Source organism: Salmo trutta, chromosome 30 (genome assembly GCF_901001165.1).
Source record: "Salmo trutta chromosome 30, fSalTru1.1, whole genome shotgun sequence".
In the NCBI taxonomy this organism is placed as follows: Eukaryota; Metazoa; Chordata; class Actinopteri; order Salmoniformes; family Salmonidae; genus Salmo; species Salmo trutta.
This window is the reverse complement of record NC_042986.1, coordinates 45,246,084-45,256,080: the sequence shown is the minus strand read 5'-3', so window position 1 is coordinate 45,256,080 and position 9,997 is coordinate 45,246,084. Positions and strand designations below refer to the sequence as shown.

The 9,997-nt window shown below is 44.7% G+C and overlaps 2 long non-coding RNA genes across 2 annotated transcripts; both read left to right on the top strand.

Moving 5' to 3' along the window:
- The first annotated feature begins 2,577 nt into the window (after positions 1–2,577).
- On the top strand, positions 2,578–6,638 carry LOC115168750 (uncharacterized). The gene is made up of 3 exons (XR_003870740.1): positions 2,578–2,755; positions 2,871–2,950; positions 6,323–6,638. It is a non-coding gene; the product is annotated as an uncharacterized LOC115168750 (long non-coding RNA).
- Positions 2,966–5,081, top strand: LOC115168751 (uncharacterized). The gene is made up of 2 exons (XR_003870741.1): positions 2,966–4,432; positions 4,831–5,081. It is a non-coding gene; the product is annotated as an uncharacterized LOC115168751 (long non-coding RNA).
- Positions 6,639–9,997: the final 3,359 nt, after the last annotated feature.

The following is a 9,997-nucleotide window of genomic DNA, read 5'->3' as shown; positions in this document are numbered from 1 at the left end:
TATTATTTACATTATTATTATTATATTACTTGAATAACATACTAAATAATATATCTGAATAATATATTGTCATTACTTGTTTGTTGTATTTCAGGTTTTTGACCTGTGGTCATTTGATTTAAAATAAAATTAAGGACAAAACACGAGTCATGACATTGTGTGCTTCCTGGTGAGCCTTTTCGGAGGGCTAAATAACGAAAATCCGAACAGTAACTAGAGGAGTGACCTGGTCAGGGAGAGTTTTATTAACCAGTAACTAGAGGAGTGACCTGGTCAGGGAGAGTTTTATTAACCAGTAACTAGAGGAGTGACCTGGTCAGGGAGAGTTTTATTAACCAGTAACTAGAAGAGTGACCTGGTCAGGGAGAGTTTTATTAACCAGTAACTAGAGGAGTGACCTGGTCAGGGAGAGTTTTATTAACCAGTAACTAGAGGAGTGACCTGGTCAGGGAAGGTTTTATTAACCAGTAACTAGAGGAGTGACCTGGTCAGGGAGAGTTTCACTAACCAGTAACTAGAGGAGTGACCTGGTCAGGGAGAGTTTTATTAACCAGTAACTACAGGAGTGACCTGGTCAGGGAGAGTTTTATTAACCAGTAACTAGAGGAGTGACCTGGTCAGGGAGAGGTTTATTCACTAGTAACTAGAGGAGTGACCTGGTCAGGGAAGGTTTATTAACCAGTAACTAGAGGAGTGACCTGGTCAGGGAAGGTTTATTAACCAGTAACTAGAGGAGTGACCTGGTCAGGGAGAGTTTTATTAACCAGTAACTAGAGGAGTGACCTGGTCAGTGAGAGATTTATTCACCGGTAACTAGAGGAGTGACCTGGTCAGGGAGAGTTTTATTAACCAGTAATGTCCTTTAGTACAGTAACTAGAGGAGTGACCTGGTCAGGGAGAGTTTTATTAACCAGTAACTAGAGGAGTGACCTGGTCAGGGAGAGTTTTATTAACCAGTAACTAGAGGAGTGACCTGGTCAGGGAGAGTTTTATTAACCAGTAACTAGAGGAGTGACCTGGTCAGGGAGAGTTTTATTAACCAGAAACTAGAGGAGTGACCTGGTCAGTGAGAGATTTATTCACCGGTAACTAGAGGAGTGACCTGGTCAGGGAGAGATTTATTCACCAGTAACTAGAGGAGTGACCTGGTCAGTGAGAGATTTATTCACCAGTAACTAGAGGAGTGACCTGGTCAGGGAAGGTTTTATTAACCAGTAACTAGAGGAGTGACCTGGTCAGGGAGAGTTTTATTTACCAGTAACTAGAGGAGTGACCTGGTCAGGGAGAGTTTTATTAACCAGTAATGTCCTTTAGTACAGTAACTAGAGGAGTGACCTGGTCAGGGAGAGTTTTATTAACCAGAAACTAGAGGAGTGACCTGGTCAGGGAGAGTTTTATTAACCAGTAACTAGAGGAGTGACCTGGTAAGGGAGAGTTTTATTAACCAGAAACTAGAGGAGTGACCTGGTCAGGGAGAGTTTTATTAACCAGTAATGTCCTTTAGTACAGTAACTAGAGGAGTGACCTGGTCAGGGAGAGTTTCACTAACCAGTAACTAGAGGAGTGACCTGGTCAGTGAGAGATTTATTCACCGGTAACTAGAGGAGTGACCTGGTCAGGGAGAGTTTTATTAACCAGTAAGTGACCTGGTCAGGGAGAGTTTTATTCACCAGTAACTAGAGGAGTGACCTGGTCAGGGAGAGTTTTATTAACCAGTAATGTCCTTTAGTACAGTAACTAGAGGAGTGACCTGGTCAGGGAGAGTTTTATTCACCAGTAACTAGAGGAGTGACCTGGTCAGGGAGAGTTTTACTAACCAGTAACTAGAGGAGTGACCTGGTCAGGGAGAGTTTTATTCACCAGTAACTAGTGGAGTGACCTGGTCAGGGAGAGTTTTATTAACCAGTAATGTCCTTTAGTACAGTAACTAGAGGAGTGACCTGGTCAGGGAGAGTTTTATTAACAAATAACTAGAGGAGTGACCTGGTCAGGGAGAGTTTTATTAACCAGAAACTAGAGGAGTGACCTGGTCAGGGAGAGTTTTATTAACCAGTAATGTCCTTTAGTACAGTAACTAGAGGAGTGACCTGGTCAGGGAGAGTTTCACTAACCAGTAACTAGAGGAGTGACCTGGTCAGTGAGAGATTTATTCACCGGTAACTAGAGGAGTGACCTGGTCAGGGAGAGTTTTAATAACCAGTAATGTCCTTTAGTACAGTAACTAGAGGAGTGACCTGGTCAGGGAAGGTTTTATTCACCAATAGACCACGGTCCTGGGGAAAGATAGCTTGTTTGACAACATCCTAATATGGGAACCAAACTATTCTTACTGTTAAGCACCAGGGGGAAGAAGATGCAGATGAAGGCATACTTAGACTCCATTTAGGGGCTGAACTAGTGACTGAGAGAGAAATTCATCAGTGTAAATGGTATGATGGAGGGGTCAAGGGTCAGACCTACGGAGTGTTAGTTGCAGATTCTGGCAGGACCGATATCAGTGCATTCTATGGAGTCCCAGAAACCAAGGCGGCAACGTTACAGGGAATTGGGAGAGCAGAATTTAATACGACTGGGGCGGATGTTTGTGTGGCTAGTAAATTAAGGAAGTGAGTACTAGAGTCTCTGGGGAACGATACCACTCCTCTATCTATATTGGTACAGGAAATAGCTGGTATGAAAGGGAGGACAGCTAGTTGTGTACATTTATAGAGACTATTATGAAGATGAATTGAACGTTACACAAACCCAGATCGTGGTGAGAGTAGCAGAGATGGTGTTGTCATTTCAGACACTGTTGTCAACTTTCAGTAATGAGTTTATCACAGATGGCACAACGCTTGAAAGAATAACCAAAGATTCATGTTTCCCAGGAGGCCACATCACCAGAAGGGAAGTACGCTGTGATAATAGCAGCACATCTCCTGCAGAGAGTGATTAAGAAACATGTGACGTGAGTTTGGTACGGTTGGATACTCTTCCAACGCCACTAATCTCTCCTCCATTTCTGACAGCTAGTTAACGCCACTAATCTCTCCTCCATTTCTGACAGCTAGTTAACACCACTAATCTCTCCCCCATTTCTGACAGCTAGTTAACACCACTAATCTCTCCCCCATTTCTGACAGCTAGTTAACACCACTAATCTCTCCCCCATTTCTGACAGCTAGTTAACACCACTAATCTCTCCCCCATTTCTGACAGCTAGTTAACACCACTAATCTCTCCCCCATTTCTGACAGCTAGTAAACACCACTAATCCCTCCTCCATTTCTGACAGCTAGTTAACACCACTAATCCCTCCTCCATTTCTGACAGCTAGTTAACACCACTAATCTCTCCTCCATTTCTAACAGCTAGTTAACACCACTAATCTCTCCTCCATTTCTGACAGCTAGTTAACACCACTAATCGCTCCTCCATTTCTGACAGCTAGTTAACACCACTAATCTCTCCTCCATTTCTGACAGCTAGTTAACACCACTAATCTCTCCTCCATTTCTGACAGCTAGTTAACACCACTAATCGCTCCTCCATTTCTGACAGCTAGTTAACACCACTAATCTCTCCTCCATTTCTGACAGCTAGTTAACACCACTAATCCCTCCCCCATTTCTGACAGCTAGTTAACACCACCAATCTCTCCTCCATTTCTGACAGCTACTAAACACCACTAATCCCTCCCCCATTTTTAACAGCTTCTAAACACCACTAATCTCTCCTCCATTTCTGACAGCTAGTTAACACCACTAATCCCTCCCCCATTTCTAACAGCTAGTTAACACCACTAATCTCTCCTCCATTTCTGACAGCTACTAAACACCACTAATCCCTCCCCTATTTCTAACAGCTAGTTAACACCACTAATCTCTCCTCCATTTCTGACAGCTACTAAACACCACTAATCCCTCCCCCATTTTTAACAGCTACTAAACACCACTAATCTCTCCTCCATTTCTAACAGCTAGTAAACATACCTCCCGGTAGGTTGAGACTGAACCACAGTAAACGGAAACTGTCAGAAGGTGGCTGCTTATCAACCGTTGGGGACCAAAGTCTACACTGTAACAAGGGTGTTCACAAACGGCTGGGGGTTAGATCAGCCTTGGGATGAGAGGTGTGGACCTAACCTGAGCACAGGAAGTATTATCCACAGGTACCAGCAGTAGCAGAACACAGGAGGTCATTGGAGATGCTGGTGGCTAGGGAACCGGGTAGGAGTTGGGAGACATGAAGTATCTGACAGGTTCAGTCCTAGACCAGTAAACCACAGAGATTATGGGAGAGCAGGAGACAGGTAGGGAGTATCTGACAGGTTCAGTCCTAGACCAGTAAACCACGGAGATAATGGGAGAGCAGGAGACAGGTAGGGAGTATCTGACAGGTTCAGTCCTAGACCAGTAAACCACAGAGATAATGGGAGAGCAGGAGACAGGTAGGGAGTATCTGACAGGTTCAGTCCCAGACCAGTAAACCACAGAGATAATGGGAGAGCAGGAGACAGGTAGGGAGTATCTGACAGGTTCAGTCCTAGACCAGTAAACCACAGAGATAATGGGAGAGCAGGAGACAGGTAGGGAGTATCTGACAGGTTCAGTCCTAGACCAGTAAACCACAGAGATAATGGGAGAGCAGGAGACAGGTAGGGAGTATCTGACAGGTTCAGTCCTAGACCAGTAAACCACAGAGATAATGGGAGAGCAGGAGACAGGTAGGGAGTATCTGACAGGTTCAGTCCTAGACCAGTAAACCACAGAGATAATGGGAGACAGGTAGGGAGTATCTGACAGGTTCAGTCCTAGACCAGTAAACCACAGAGATAATAGGAGACAGGTAGGGAGTATCTGACAGGTTCAGTCCTAGACCAGTAAACCACAGAGATAATGGGAGAGCAGGAGACAGGTAGGGAGTATCTGACAGGTTCAGTCCTAGACCAGTAAACCACAGAGATAATGGGAGAGCAGGAGACAGGTAGGTAGTATCTGACAGGTTCAGTCCCAGACCAGTAAACCACAGAGATAATGGGAGAGCAGGAGACAGGTAGGGAGTATCTGACAGGTTCAGTCCTAGACCAGTAAACCACGGAGATAATGGGAGAGCAGGAGACAGGTAGGGAGTATCTGACAGGTTCAGTCCTAGAACTATCAGTAAACCACGGAGATAATGGGAGAGCAGGAGACAGGTAGGGAGTATCTGACAGGTTCAGTCCTAGACCAGTAAACCACAGAGATAATGGGAGAGCAGGAGACAGGTAGGGAGTATCTGACAGGTTCAGTCCTAGACCAGTAAACCACAGAGATAATGGGAGAGCAGGAGACAGGTAGGGAGTATCTGACAGGTTCAGTCCCAGACCAGTAAACCACAGAGATTATGGGAGAGCAGGAGACAGGTAGGGAGTATCTGACAGGTTCAGTCCCAGACCAGTAAACCACAGAGATTATGGGAGAGCAGGAGACAGATTCCCGGGCAATAGCTAATCTCACGGCAGTCGCTGTAGGGACCTTATACACACAAGTGTAAAGGAATTAATAAGAATATATGTAATATATGTACATATTCTCATTCACCCCTTTAGATTTGTGTATATTAGGTAGTAGTTGTGAAATTGTTAGATTACTTGTTAGATATTACTGCACTGTCGGAACTAGAAGCACAAGCATTTCGCTACACTCGCATTAACATCTGCTAACCATGTGACTATGACCAATACGATTTGATTTGACAGTATGGCAGGATGCTATATCGACAGCATGGAACTGGACTACTGCGCTAATGATTTGATTTGACAGTATGGCAGGATGCTATATCGACAGCATGGAACTGGACTACTGCGCTAATGAGGGGTATTGTGAGATATGCGTCACGAGCAGTGTTAGTAATAGCAGGGGTTACTATGGTGATATTGCTGGGAAATCATGTGCTGAGGGCATTGATGTTAAAACGAATACACAGTGTTGAGTTACCTCAAGATGAGGTAAACCTGATTAAGGCTAGCGCACGTATATATGGGGTGGCTATGGAGGAAGAGGATGGGGAGCAGAAGTGAGAAGGATATGGCTTGGGAACACCTCTTGGATCCTGTAGTCTGACGGGGAAGACTGGGTCGAAAGCAGGAGGAGGCTTTTTAAGGGCTTTCATTTTTGACAAACTCAGCAGAAAAGTATCTTGAAAGCATAGTCAGGCAAAGAGAGAGTGGGATTTATCAGATTATCAAACGTTGGGTTGTCATGCATATATAATTGTGCATATATCTTAACACGTTGTTAATGCTGTTATGTTTTGTGCTTGTTTTCGCTTTTCAAGTCTTGTGCCGTCACTCTCTTAGGAACCAGAAGGAGAACGGTGAAATGAGTCGACGGCCGCAGCGGACACGTTATCGTCAGTGTTCTATGAGGAATGGAAATGAGAGGGTCCTCGGGGGGATCATAGAACAGAGGCCATCAGTCTCTGAGTTTGGGAACCTCACGGTGAATGTTAATCATGTTTATTATCATTGTTTTTTTTTTACCATTTATGAGTAATCTCTTAGTTTATGTAATGTTGAACAGTATGAGGGATTCCCTGTGGCTCAGTTGGTAGAGCATGGTGTTTGCAACGCCAGCATGGTGTTTGCAACGCCAGGGTTGTGGGTTTGATTCCCACGGGGGGCCAGTACAAAAAAAATAATAAATAAAAAAAATGCATGAAATGAAATGTCTGTAATTCACTACTGTAAGTCTCTCTGGATAAGAGTGTCTGCTAAATGACTAAAATGTAAATGTAATGATGTCAAATGTTCAAAAAGGGAGGACTGATGGGTTTGGATTTCTGAACTTTAAATGTTATGAATCACTAGTTGTAATACAGAGCTGAGGGGAGGGGCGCCATAGCCGAGGGGCTGCACCAGAGGTTCATGGTTATCTGTAGGAGGAAGGCATGTGGTGGGGGAAATTAAGCTAGGAATGGACTGAGTGGAGGGAAAACGATCACATGTGGCAGGCATTGATAAGGGGAGAGAGCCATGGATTAGTGATCAGGTCATGTCACGTTAAGGGAGAAGGAAAAGTTTATTACCTGTATCACTTAGTTTCCTGCCTAGTGGGGTACAAATACCATCACTAATGTAACCATGTTTTTGTCGGTTCAGCTGTTCGATCCTTTGGGAAGAATAAACTTGGTTTAAGAATTTCATAGTGTCCGTTGAGTTCTTACTCTGATAATTAGAACCTAACACTAACAAAATGTGGAGTAAGTCAAGGTCTGAATACTTTCAGAAAGTACTGTACATGTTTTTTTTTAGCTAAACAGGTGGGGAATGACGGGTCGCCACTGAGAATACTGTATGACAAAAGGAGTGAAAACACGTCGGGGGCGATAGCTATTTAGGCAATCCCTAGCTGCTGGGCTGCTCAGTCCTGGCCCTGGGGGTCTGCTGTGCTGTTGTCACTCTAGCCTTGCCCTAACACACCTCAAACCAATAATTAATGTTTCACTAAAATCCTAAAGCTGAGTGTGTTGGGTTGGGGTGCTGCAGGGTGGTGGACCCCAAGGGGCAGGACGGGGTGGGTCATACCCCCACCCCTAGGGGCAGGACGGGGTGACCCAGCTGCAGGGTGGTGGACCCCTAGGGGCAGGACGGGGTGGGTCATACCCCCACCCCTAGGGGCAGGACGGGGTGACCCGGCTACAGGGTGGTACACCTCGCCTGTATTGTAAATTCGAACAGAATATGTTTCTAAACACTTCTACATGAATGTGGATGTTACGTTGATTATGGATAGTCCTGAATGAATCATTAATAAGGAGTGAGGAAGTTAGACGCACAAATATCATAGCCCCAAGACATGCTAACCTCTCACCATTACAATAACAGGGGAGGTTAGCATTTTATATCATACCCCCAAGACATGCTAACCTCTCACCATTACAATAACAGGGGAGATTAGCATTTTATATTATACCCCCAAGACATACTAACCTCTCACCATTACAATAACAGGGGAGGTTAGCATTTTATATCATACCCCCAAGACATGCTAACCTCTCGCCATTACAATAACAGGGGAGGTTAGCATTTTATATCATACCCCCCAAGACATGCTAACCTCTCACCATTACAATAACAGGGGAGGTTAGCATTTTATATCATACCCCCAAGACATGCTAACCTCTCACCATTACAATAACAGGGGAGGTTAGCATTTTATATCATACCCCCAAGACATGCTAACCTCTCACCATTACAATAACAGGGGAGGTTAGCATTTTATATCATACCCCCCAAGACATGCTAACCCCTCACCATTACAATAACAGGGGAGGTTAGCATTTTATATCATACCCCCAAGACATGCTAACCTCTCACCATTACAATAACAGGGGAGGTTAGCATTTTATATCATACCCCCAAGACATGCTAACATCTCACCATTACAATAACAGGGGAGGTTAGCATATTTTGGGGGTATAATATTTGTGCGTTTACAACTTTCTCACTCATCATTAGTCACGATTCATTCAGGATTGTCCATAATCAAGGCAGCATCCACATTCATGTAGAAGTGTTTAGAAAAACAAAAAACAATATATTCTTATTTACAATAGAAGTGACCCCAAAAGGGTTGTGGGCTAGACAATCTGGACCCTCTCTTCCTAAAATTATCCGCCGCCAACCTCTATTACTAGTCTGTTCAACTTCTCTTCTGTATCATCTGAGATTCATAAAGATTGGAAAGTGGCTGTAGTCATCCCCCTCTTCAAAGGGGGAACACTCTAGACCCAAACTGTTATAGACCTATATCCATCCTGCCCTGCCTTTCTAAAGTCTTCGAAAGCCAAGTGAACAAACAGATCTCCGACCATCTCGAATCCCACCATACCTTCTCCACTATGCAATCCAGTTTCCGAGCTGGTCATGGGTGCACCTCAGCCACGCTCAATGTCCTAAACGATATCATAACCACCATCGATAAAAAACAATACTGTGCAGCCGTCTTCATCGACCTGGCCAAGGCTTTCGACTCTGTCAATCACCGTATTGTTATCGGCAGACTCAACAGCCTTGGTTTCTCAAATGACTGCCTCGCCTGGTTCACCAACTACTTCTCAGACAGAGTTCAGTGTGTCAAATCGGAGGGCCTGTTGTCTGGACCTCTGGCAGTGTTTATGGGGGTGCCACAGGGTTCAATTCTCGGGCCTACTCTTTTCTCTGTATACATCAATGATGTCACTCTTGCTGTGGGTGATTCTCTGATCCACCTCTACGCAGACGACGCCATTCTGTATACTTCTGGCCCTTCTTTGGACACTGTTAATTAACAAACCTCCAAACAAACTTCAATGCCATACAAAACTCATTCTGGGACCTCCAACTGCTCTTAAACGCTAGTAAAACTAAATGCATGCTCTTCAACCGATCGCTGCCCACACCCACCCACCAGTCTAGGATCACTACTCTGGACGGTTCTGACTTAGAATATGTGGACAACTATAAATACCTGGGTGTCTGGATAGACTGTAAACTCTCCTTCCAGACTCACATTAAGCATCTCCAATCCAAAATTAAATCTAGAATTGGCTTCCTATTTCGCAACAAAGCCTCCTTCACTCATTCTGCCAAACATCCCCTCGTAAAACTGACTATCCTACCGATCCTCGACTTCGGCGATGTCATTTACAAAATAGCCTCCAACACTCTACTCAGCAAATTGGATGCAGTCTATCACAGTGCCATCCGTTTTGTCACCAAAGCCCCATATACTACCCACCATTGCGACTTGTATGCTCTCGTTGGCTGGCCCTCGCCTCATATTCGTCGCCAAACCCATTGGCTCCAGGTCATCTACAAGTCTCTGCTAGGTAAAGCCCCGCCTTATCTCAGCCCACTGGTCACCATAGCAGCACCCACTCGAAGCACGCGCTCCAGCAGGTATATTTCACTGGTCATCCCCAAAGCCAACACCTCCTTTGGCCGCCTTTCCTTACAGTTCTCTGCTGCCAATGACTGGAACGAATTGCAAAA